Source organism: Capsicum annuum, chromosome 6 (assembly GCF_002878395.1).
Source record: "Capsicum annuum cultivar UCD-10X-F1 chromosome 6, UCD10Xv1.1, whole genome shotgun sequence".
Taxonomy (NCBI): domain Eukaryota; kingdom Viridiplantae; phylum Streptophyta; class Magnoliopsida; order Solanales; family Solanaceae; genus Capsicum; species Capsicum annuum.
In genome coordinates, this window is record NC_061116.1 from 129616787 (window position 1) to 129627757 (window position 10971).

Below are 10971 nucleotides of genomic sequence, written 5' to 3' on the forward strand. Positions count from 1 at the left end.
CAACATAGCACGATAATCCTACAAAATTGAGAAGACAGGGGAACACAATCCTAGTGCTCACTTACGACTGATTACAATGGAAGTTGATATTCGTTACTTGTTAGTTATTGATAATCAAAACCACCATTTAATTTTCTAGTCCCACCCGTTAGGTACACTAACTGAGAGCCACAATTCCATGTATTCCCTTTGGATCTGGCCCCAACCTTTGTTGGGTTTATTTATTCAGAAGCGTCCGTATTATCTTCATAGTGGAGTCTAGCATGGACGTCACCAAAATTTGGTAACCTTGCCAGGGAATTGCAGTGTTGATTTGTGAATCAAAGTTACTGTAGTTTTCATTTGTTTCTGTTTTTCCTCTTATTTAGGTATACACTAGTATATTCCTAGAACTTAGAGTAGAGGCAATCCCTTACTCTTATTGAATCCAAATCCAAAGAGGATCCTACAAACACCTAGCAGGATGACAGACCCAAAAGAAAATGATTTTCCTCCCCCTCATTCTGAAAGAGTTTAGGACATTGTTGATCGACAAGCTGGTGAGCTTTTAGCTCAAGCTGAAAACAAGAGAAGGGTAGTAGAAGATGTTTAACACATAGTTTGAGAGGCAGAGTTAGCTGACAAGGACAAAAAGTAGACTGCCGAGCTGCACTCTATGGAAACCAGAACAAAGTTAGAGAAGGCTGATCTTAAGTGATCCCAGCATATCAGTATGTTCAGCCATATGAAGATGAGGATGAAGATTTAGTATATGTTTACCCAACAGATATTGGATCTATCATTCCTTCTATTTTGCCCCCTAATGTAAAGTTCCACATTTCAAGTGCTATGATTCAGCTCTTATACTTGAAATCATGTTTGTAGGGTTGCCTACAGATGATGTAAACATGCATCTTAAAAATTTTACTGGGATCTGCATTTCTTAAATCATTCTAGGGGTAGATTAAGAGGCACTGAGACTGAGGTTGTTTTCTTTTTGCTTACAGGAAAAGCATATTAATGGCTAAGGGAACTTCCAAGAGGATCTATCACTACTTGGAGCATGTTACATAGACAATTCTTGAATAGGTTATTTACTCTATCAAGAGTATTTTACATCAAGGATAAGATTTATAATTTCAGGCACCTATAGTCAGAATCTATGTATGAGGCAGGTTTAAGAAAAAGTTTAGCAGGGTGCACAACTGCTAGAGTTTAGAGAAAATCTTGTTGGATATTTTCTATAAATCCCTGACTATCAGTTCCAGAGCAATGGTATACACTATCTTGTAAGGATCATTCATGATATTATGATGAGAGATGAATTCGAGTATAATGGATCAAATCTTATTAACTAATCGAGGGTGGTAAACTTTGGAGGTTGAGAGAGGTTTTGACATTTATTCCATTAAAGCTTTTGGTGAGTGAAGAGTAGCCGAGGATGCTGTAGATAAGGAGATTTTACTATTAAGGATAGATATTGGTGAGTTGGCCAAATAATTTATAATAATAAATTCTGCAAAGGTTAATGCAGTAGCGACATAGGGTACATCTTCTTAGGTACATGATTCTGAGTTAGAGAAGGAGGCAAAGTATGTGGATCATCAGTTGGTGGGTTTCTGAGCCTAAGGGCAAGGGAATTAAGGTAAGAACTATTATGAGGGTGACAAATACATTCCACCTAGCATATGAACTGCGAAATCTAGTATAGAAGAGATGTTGACCAAGCTGATAAAGGGTCAAGGGAGCCAAGAAACTTTTCTTAAAGAACTCGAGGCTAATATTTCATGATTGACCTAGAAGGTAAAGTCAAATTCAATTGCAATTAATTAGTTGGAAAAGTGGTATGGGAAAATCTCTATCACTTTAGCCCAATGACAGACAAGTGCCCTTCTTAGTGACACTATGTAGAATTCTCCGATACTTGTGCCTTGTTTGGATATTAACACTAGAGGTGATTCACAACCAGAGGAACATTTTTTTGCTACTACTAATGAGCCAAAAAAGAGTTATCTTGTTGCAGATGAGCCACTTGAAGCTAAATTTGAGAAGTTGACTTGTAGTAATGATGATTTTGAGAGTGATGATGATAACGACTGGGTTGCTGGAGAGCTCTAAGATATAGTTCAACATTTTATCATGAATTTTCATCTAGAATCAGTAGAAAAGAATGGAGACCCAGGAGTAGTCACCTTCCCAAGTTCTATTGGGCCTTATGATATTAATCAAGCTCTATGCAATTTAGGACTAGGAATAAATATAATGTTGTTGGTTATATACAAGGAGTTGTGGTTAGGAGAACTCAATACTATATTTGAAAGACTGGTATTGTCAGATTCATCTGTAAGGAGCTAGTGGGTATTGTTCGAAACATAGAGGTGAGGATAACATAATTCACGTATTCAATAGATTTAATAATTTTATATAATAAAGTGGATAACTACTCTCCGATTATATTGGGTTGACCTTTTTTTTCCACTGGTCGAGTGTTGACTGACATGGACCTATGAGAGATCACCTTCAAATAGAACAACGAGCAAATAGTGTTTAATATATACATGATATTTAGCTGCCTGATAATATGAGAGTGGTAGCAGTGACTGATACAGTGGATGATGATATGGTTGTAGTGGATATGTCTATTGAGGAAAGATTAGGGGTAGAAGCATTCGAAGCAGTGATCATAAACTTTGAGAGTGAGGGATAGATGAATATGATAGCTAGTTCACGTACTACATGGCATAGTTTGTTACAAATATGACCCTAGGAAGATGGATCTTAACATAAAGAACAAAACTACACCTCTTTCAAAACCATCTATTATGGAGCCACTAGTATTTGAATGAAAGGACTCCCATCATATTTGTAGTATGCATTTTTGGGGGCAAACAAAACCTTATTGGTGATTATTGAGACAGATTTAGCAAGAGCACATATAGAAGCTTTGACATAATTATTGAAGAAGTTTAAGAGAGCAATTGGGTGGACCCTATACATACATTGTGGGGATTCCACCAGGGTTATGAAGACACAAAATTTATCTTGAGACAGACATCATTCCCAATATTGAGCACCAGAGATGACTGAATCTTCCTATGCAAGAGGTAGTTAAAAAGGAGATAATTAAGTGGTTAGATGCAGTGGTGGTTTTTCCCATTGCAGACATCAAATGGGTAAGCTCGGTTCAATGCGTGCCAAATAAAGGAGAAATCATAGTGGTTCCAAATGAAAATAATGAATAAGTATCTATAAGGACAGTAACCAGTTGGAGAGTTTGCATGGATTATAAGAAGCTGAACAAGTGGATACAAAAGAACCACTTTCTTATGCCGTTCATGGATTAGATGCTGGATAGACTAGTGGGTAGGGGTTGGTATTGTTTTCTTGATGGGTGTTTAGGGTACAATCAAATCATGATTTCTCCTGAATACTAAGAAAAAAACTACTTTTACTTGCCCCTATAGGACCTTTGCATTCAAGAAGATGACGTTCGAGTTATGTAAGGAGCCTACCACTTCTTAGAGATGTATGATGTCAATATTCTCTGACATAGTGAAATACACAATTGAAGTATTCATGGGTGACTTTTCAGTGGTTGGGGACTCATTTGATGACTATTTGGCCCATTTGGCTAGTGTACTATAGAGATGTAAATAGTACAATTTGGTGCTAAACTGGAAAAATGCCTATTTATGGTGAAAGAAGTTATAATAGAAGGGTATAAGATCTCCAAATATGGTATTGAGATGGACAAGTAAAAGATTAAAGTGATTGAAAAATTGCCACCACCTGTATCAGTTAGAGGCATATAGAGCTTCTTGGGTCATGCAGGCTTTTATAGAAGGTTCATCAAGGACTTCTCTAAAATAGAAAATAATCTATGCAAATACTTAGAGAAAAAGGTAAAATTTGTGTTTGATGATGCTTTCCTTAAAGCTTTCAACTGCCTGAAGGAACGGTTGATTTCGGCGCCTATTATTGTATCTCCTAACTGGTATGCATCTTTTAAGGTAATATGTGATGCATGTGTAGTGGCCCTGGGATCATTTTTAGGCCAAAGAACAGAAAACATATTGCATCCCATCTACTATTCCAACAAAGCTTTATACTACACACAAAAAATTAAATAATTACCAAACAAGTGCTACTTACAGTAGTTTTTGTTTTAAAATATTTTTGGTATTATTTGATTGGAACGAAGGTCAAAGTGTATAATGACCATGAAACCTTGAGATACTTAATGTCAACAAAAGATGCCAAACCAATATTGATCTATTGGGTTCTTTTATTGCAAGATTTTAATTTGGAAGTACAGGAATAATAAAAGGAAAGAGATTTAGGTTATAGACCACTTGTCCAGACTTGAAGATGAGACCATACTAAAATTAGTAGATGATCTTGAGATAGATGATGCTTTTCCTGATGAGCGATTATTGGAAGCATCTCTAATTTTGTGGTTTAATGATTTTACCAACTATTTGGTAAACAATTTAGTCCTAAAAGACCTATCTTTCCATAAGTGAAGAACATTTATGCATGAGGTAAGGAAATTCTTTTGGGATGGTCTGTATCTTTTTAGGATTTATGTTGATATGTGATTTGAAGATGCAATCCAGAGGTAGAGATAATAAGCATTCTGGAAGCTTGTCATTCATCACTAGTTGGGGGTCACCATAGTTGCACACTAACAACAAACAAAATTCTATAATATAGGTTTTACTAGCCTTCAATTTTGTAAGGATGCTCATGATTTTCCAAAAGCCTATGAACAATGTCTGTGTCAAGGCCATATTTCACGGCCCCAGGAACTCCCCATGACACCTTTTATGGAGTTTGAGTTTTCTGATGTATGGGGGATTGATTTTATCGGCCCATTTATGAGCTCCTATGGCCTGAGATATATTATGCTAGCAGTTGACTATGTGTAAAAATAGGTGGAGGCAGTTGTGCTTCCAAAGAATGAAGTTAGAGAAGTCACTGCCTTTTTGAAGAAAAATATTTTTTTTTCTTGATATTGCACTCAATGTGCTATTATCAGTGATGGTGGGTCTCACTTTTGCAAATATTTTTTCAAAGATCTACTTGATAGATATGGTGTAAGGCATAAGGTGGTGACACCTTAACATCCTTTGACAAGTGGGCGAATGGAAGTCTCTAATAGATTGATAAAGTCCATATTAGCAAAGACTATGAATTCCTACAGGACTGACTAGTCTATAAAGTTAGACGATGCATTATGAGCTTACCAATGTACTACCCCGTACTTCTACCTAGCTTAAATTCATCCTAGAAATGTTAAAGAATTGTTTCAAAGATGAATCCACTTTTATACATATGGTATTTTCAAGATTTTCACTTTTAGTCATGTTGGAAATTCAATAAGGTTTCCATCGATACCAAATTTGCCCAAATCCAACACCCGGGTGAAGAGTTAGAGCCTTTTTAGTGTGATAGCGTATCACCTAAGCCACCAGCGCATCACAGAGTAGGTCAAAATGGGAATCATCAAAATCCAGTGATCCTCCGCGATTATGGCGCATCACGCCAGGGCTCAAATTCAGAATCATCCTTTTTCCAGCTCTCAGCGCGCTACCACTGCGTCGTACTGAACTTCCAGGTCCAATCCAGTATTGCAACATGATTTCACCAAGTCGTATCTTTATCCCAATCCCAGTTGGCAATTTCTAGTGACACAGTGCAATAGCGCCGCGTTGCACCATCCTGCCAAATTGGAAAATTTTTTCAAAAATAAAACATGCATCCAAGCGTTAAAAGGGTTAATTTCTCAACCCTATATAAACCCAATAACATGTGATTTAGCCATTCTTCACGCAAAATATAGTAGTTTCTCTCAATTTTCTCTCAAGAATAAGCTAGGGTTTCTATTGGGGATTCAAATTCAAGAAGGTTTCACCATCAATCTTCATGAAATCATGAACTAAGGTATGCATAGTGTTCATTCATGTACCCCTTTCATCCATGAATCCCAAGAATCTCTTTTCTAAAGTCAATATTTTAGATTTTATTTATGAACTTCATGTTGGGTTTATTTTATTTATGTTGAGAAAGATTAATTGAATTTAAATCCATGTTGGGTGATTTATGTTATGTGGAATTGATCTGTATAGATGTATATTCATGTGAACCTATGATTAATCCCTAGGATGATGAAATTAGATGTTGAATCATAATGTGTAATTTTTGTATAATGGTGTCTACATATATTATGCTTATCATGTGTTTGATTAAATGCCGATATGAAGGAAAAGTGCCCAACTAGCATGATATTATGAAATCCCTATGTTTATACAAGTTTATGTATGTCACATGTTTGATAAAGTACTTTAATATATGAATTAGGAATTGTGTTGTTGGTTATGTTTTCACGTAAGTCATGCTATGTCAGTTTCTTTTCATCTAGTGCTGGGGGTACCTATACCCAAAAACTAGTTGTGTGCGTAAAGTCATGTCATATTTTCATGATACTATCAGTCAAGCTATGATCCATTGAATTCAGTCAGTCATGTGACTCAGGAAAGTTTCATAACTCAGTAACCTCAGAAAATCTCAGTAGTTCAGTAATCTCAATGATTTCAGTACTCAGTGATCTCGGGAACTTCAGTATTCCTAGTACTCTCAGTTAGTCCTCAGATCTCAGTAATATTCCATCAGTCCACAGAACCAAGTGAACTCTGCTCAGCTCAGGTAAGTAATACCATCAATATCAGTTCAATTTAGTTAATCAATTAAGTTAATCATGATTAGTTATTAAGATGGGAGTAGAAGTTAGCACCGAGTGAGCCCAAGGATGGGAACTCACCTGTTATTTTGAGGGTCTGATTCTTAGAAGCCATTCTTGCATTCCAAAACTATATAGCCAGCGTAGGTTGAGATATCATAGCCTGTTATATGAGGGTACATGAGGTTGTCTAACCTACTATATGAGGGTTCCCACCATTCTCATTAGAGTAACTTGTTATATGAGGGTCACTCACAGTTGTCTTTAATAGTAGCGCAGTATTGACACCCTTCCAGTCAGGGCATATATTGGAACCCAGCTTAGCTATAATGGCATATATGGGGTATATTGGTTAGATGAATACTTCCCACACTTACAGTTTCAGTCTCATTCTCAACCTCAGTAAAAGAACTCAGATAATTCTTTAGATTTCAGGACTGTTAGATACAATAATCTCAGATACAGTACGAAACTTAGCTAGTTCCATCAGATTCAGGATTGTCAGATACAGTCACCATGTTATCATTTATATCATTTCATAGAACTCATGTTATCATTTATATCAGTTATCCAAACTCATGTATTAGTATTCAGCTTCAGGACTATCAGATACAGTCAACCAAACTAGTTCTTCATAATCAGAACTGTCAAAAATAATTATTCATATATCCATAACATAGTATCAGCCCTCAGTATTCATTAATATAGTATCAGTCTTTCTCACTCATCAGTGACTCAGATGTCAAAATTAGTAGACTCAGTATTCAGAACTCATTAGTCAATTCTAGCACGATCTCAATTACAGTTACATATGCATGCATGTATTCTCACGTTTATGTTAGTCAGTCAGTTAGTATTGTTTATGCATATGAAACTATTGCACTAACCCTACCTCACTTGCATACTAGTACATTCAAAGTACTGATGCATTTGAGCTATGGTGTCTTATACCATAGGTTTAGAAGCACGAGCTCTAGAGAACCAGTAGCATCCCAGTTCAGCGATCAGAGTTAGCAGTGAGTCATCATCTTTCGAGGACATAATGATCACGTTAATATTTTAGTTTTTAGTTTATTTTAATAGTTGGAGTTAGTTGGGGACATATCCCATCAACTCCTTATTAAGACAGTTTAGAGGCTTTCAAACTACATATCTTCAGACAATTATCTTAGTTGTTTGGTATTGTTATACCCTACTCTTTAGTTATGTACTAGTATTGAACCTTATGTCCTTTTAGTTCATATTTCTGTATTTATGGTATTATTACTATTATTTAGTGCTGAGTTTATAGATATTAGTCATGGGTTAGCTTGTGGTCCTTCGGGGTCATGGGCACCATGTGGCATTTCAGTTACCAGATTCGGGGTGTTACAAACTTGGTATCAGAGCCTAAGGTTTAATAGGATCCTAGGAAGTCTTAAATCCTTATCTAGTAGATTCTTTTCCATAGGTGTGTTGTGCACCACTCTTATGTGCAAGAGGCTATGAGATTTTTAGGAACAGTTTCCCTTCTTTCATGTCTCAGGTCGTGCTATAGAAAGGTTCTCTAAGAAACTCATGCAGATTCTCCTCATGATTCACTTATGTCAACTTCACCTTACATTCAAGGTAACAGAAATGGTGATGCTCAAAGTCCTAGAGATAGGGCTTTCTTAAACAGTCCTTGCAGACAATTAGTATGGGATTGCCCACAAGCTCAAAAGTGTCCCATAAGTTTAGTTATGCTCCAAAGTCATACAGCTCTTATTCATGACCATGAGAACTCATGTGTCATCAGATCCCTTCTTAGAATCCTATGATAGCATTTGACCTAGAGTTAGAAGCATGAACTCAAGAGTTTAGCAGTAGTAGAGTTGGGATAATATAATCCAAGTTGAATAGATTATGTCTTCATGGGGATAGATGTACCAGAGTAAATTATTAGGCTTGAAAAGTGCTAGCTAGCACTTAAGTTATTAATTTGATAGTAAGTATGAAGGTATGGATGTGATTGAGGTGATGTGGTATTAGTAGTCTATGAATAAACAAAAGTAGATAATGTGTTTAGTAAGGTAAGCATGTGTTGAACAGAGTATTAGTAGGTGACAATGATTGCAGTTTAGTTCAAAGTTTAGTAAAGTGCTCAAAAACTTATGATAATGGCTTAAAGCTAAGGTGGAGATGATAGATCAAGTGACCGAGTAGGCTCTCAGATCCTAGTAGTAATGCCAGTACATATTGAAAAGCAGTAAGGAAAGATGATTCCCGACCCATCCTTATCTCAATGTAAAGTTTGGTACCTCAGCCAGCATGATGCCTACGCATGATTCATATCTCAGTTCCATGAACACAACTTATATTCATATGTTTCCTAAAGAATCATGTACAATTCCAATTCCCAGCATAAGGAGTTCATTTCTATTCCCTTCAGTAATACAAATTATGTCCCACGAATGCAGAAAACTCCAAACTCAGGTCATATAACTTATGACACATGTACACATATCATTTTTTATAGCATACTCAGCTTCCATGGCTCATTCTACGCCTCTACTAATTAGTTAAATTCAGACTATGTTATGCATATCGTTAGTTTAGACATCTTGATGAATCTATGATATCTATATTCTATTCCTCAGGCTTCAGTAAAGTGTCAAGTTTATTTAGTGTCCATTCATGCTTTATGTCCTCCTAATTTAACCCTTCAGTGAGCTCTCATTATGATAATATTGTAGTGGAGAGCAGTTTCTTAGAAGGGTGAGGGTAGATATTTCATAGTAAGACAAGATGTTGCATGTTTATTTTACACGAGGGTATAGTGGTGAAGATAGGCTTGAATGTCATGTTAGTGTGCAAGTAAATGACTAGCAAGAGGTTGTATTTAGAAGTTGGAAAAGTACATAGTGTGAGTGTGCATTTGGATCACTAACTTATGTCAGCCCTTATCGTGTAACTATCAAAATTTAGTTGCTATCTCAGTTACATTTTCAGTGTTCAGTACTCAGTAATAAGTGTTTAGTCTCAAAATTAAGTACTTCAGTATCAGTATAGACCTTAGTTATCAGAAACCAGTATTCAGTCCCAGTTACAGTCTTAGTTACGATTACAGTCTCTATACCATCTTATCTATAATCTCAGTCCCAGTCCTAGTTCAGTAATCAGGTTGGTAACCCAGTTTAATTTTGAGTTTACTCAATGATAGCGTATAGTTATCAGCTACTTTTTGTCAGCCTTCCAGTACCTCAGTTTACAAGACTGTTCTAAAAATATATTGTACTCTTGGTGTTACATTCTCAAATAATACAATTACCCTTAGTTCATGCTCAGTGACTTATGTCAACCAGTCAGTCCTTATCTCCTATACATGACGCTCTATAGCTGCAGTCTAGTTATTCAAGACTAAGTACAGTTCGGTCTTACATGCCCAGTATTCAGCTATCAACTATCCAGTTAATCAGATAAGTTAGTGTATTTATGCACTCATGTTAAGCACCCATAAGAATCTTTTCAGTAACCTCAGTTGCAGCGAAAGAGACTTCAACATTTCTTCTTAAATAGTATTCGTAGGCCCCAACTCATCTTACCAAACCTTAGCCATATGATGACTTTCTTATTCAACTGTATTGTTTAGACAAAGCTAAGATTTCCTTGCGCCCTACATTCATTAGAACTCTACAGAAAGAGTGTTATAGAAACACTCCAATTGAGCGTAAGTTTTCAACATGAGTTAGTCCGTAAAACTAGAAAGTCATTCTATCAGTCAGACGGACAAATTCACATGGTTTGGGTTTCCGTACCTTCCATCTAGATGTACTATCTTAATCCTCATGATTGTAACCATTATAAGATGAACCTACTATATAGATGCAAGTTTAGCCCAGTTCATGTATCATGCTTCAGTTTCAGATCCCAGAGATTCAGTTAAAACTCAGCTTGTAGATGCCTTATGCATCGCTTCAGTTTTCTCAGCAACTCAGCCAAGTCAGTATTCTTTTAGGGGAATAGCATCACAAGGGGGAGATACACTATAAATCCCCTAAGCTTTCATAACATAAGCAAGCCAATCTCTTTTCACAAAATGAATCCAGTTTGGTGTAAGAGGCACTCATAAGTTAACCCTCAAGCTCCAACTTGAATGGTACTCCACGTATTCAAGACTCAGTTCAGTTCACAAAATTTCAGTTCATGCTCCACATTTCTGTCTCAATTATGTCCTCATGTTCTCGTTTATTCATACTTCTAGCATAATCATGGGTTCATCATATTTATGGCTT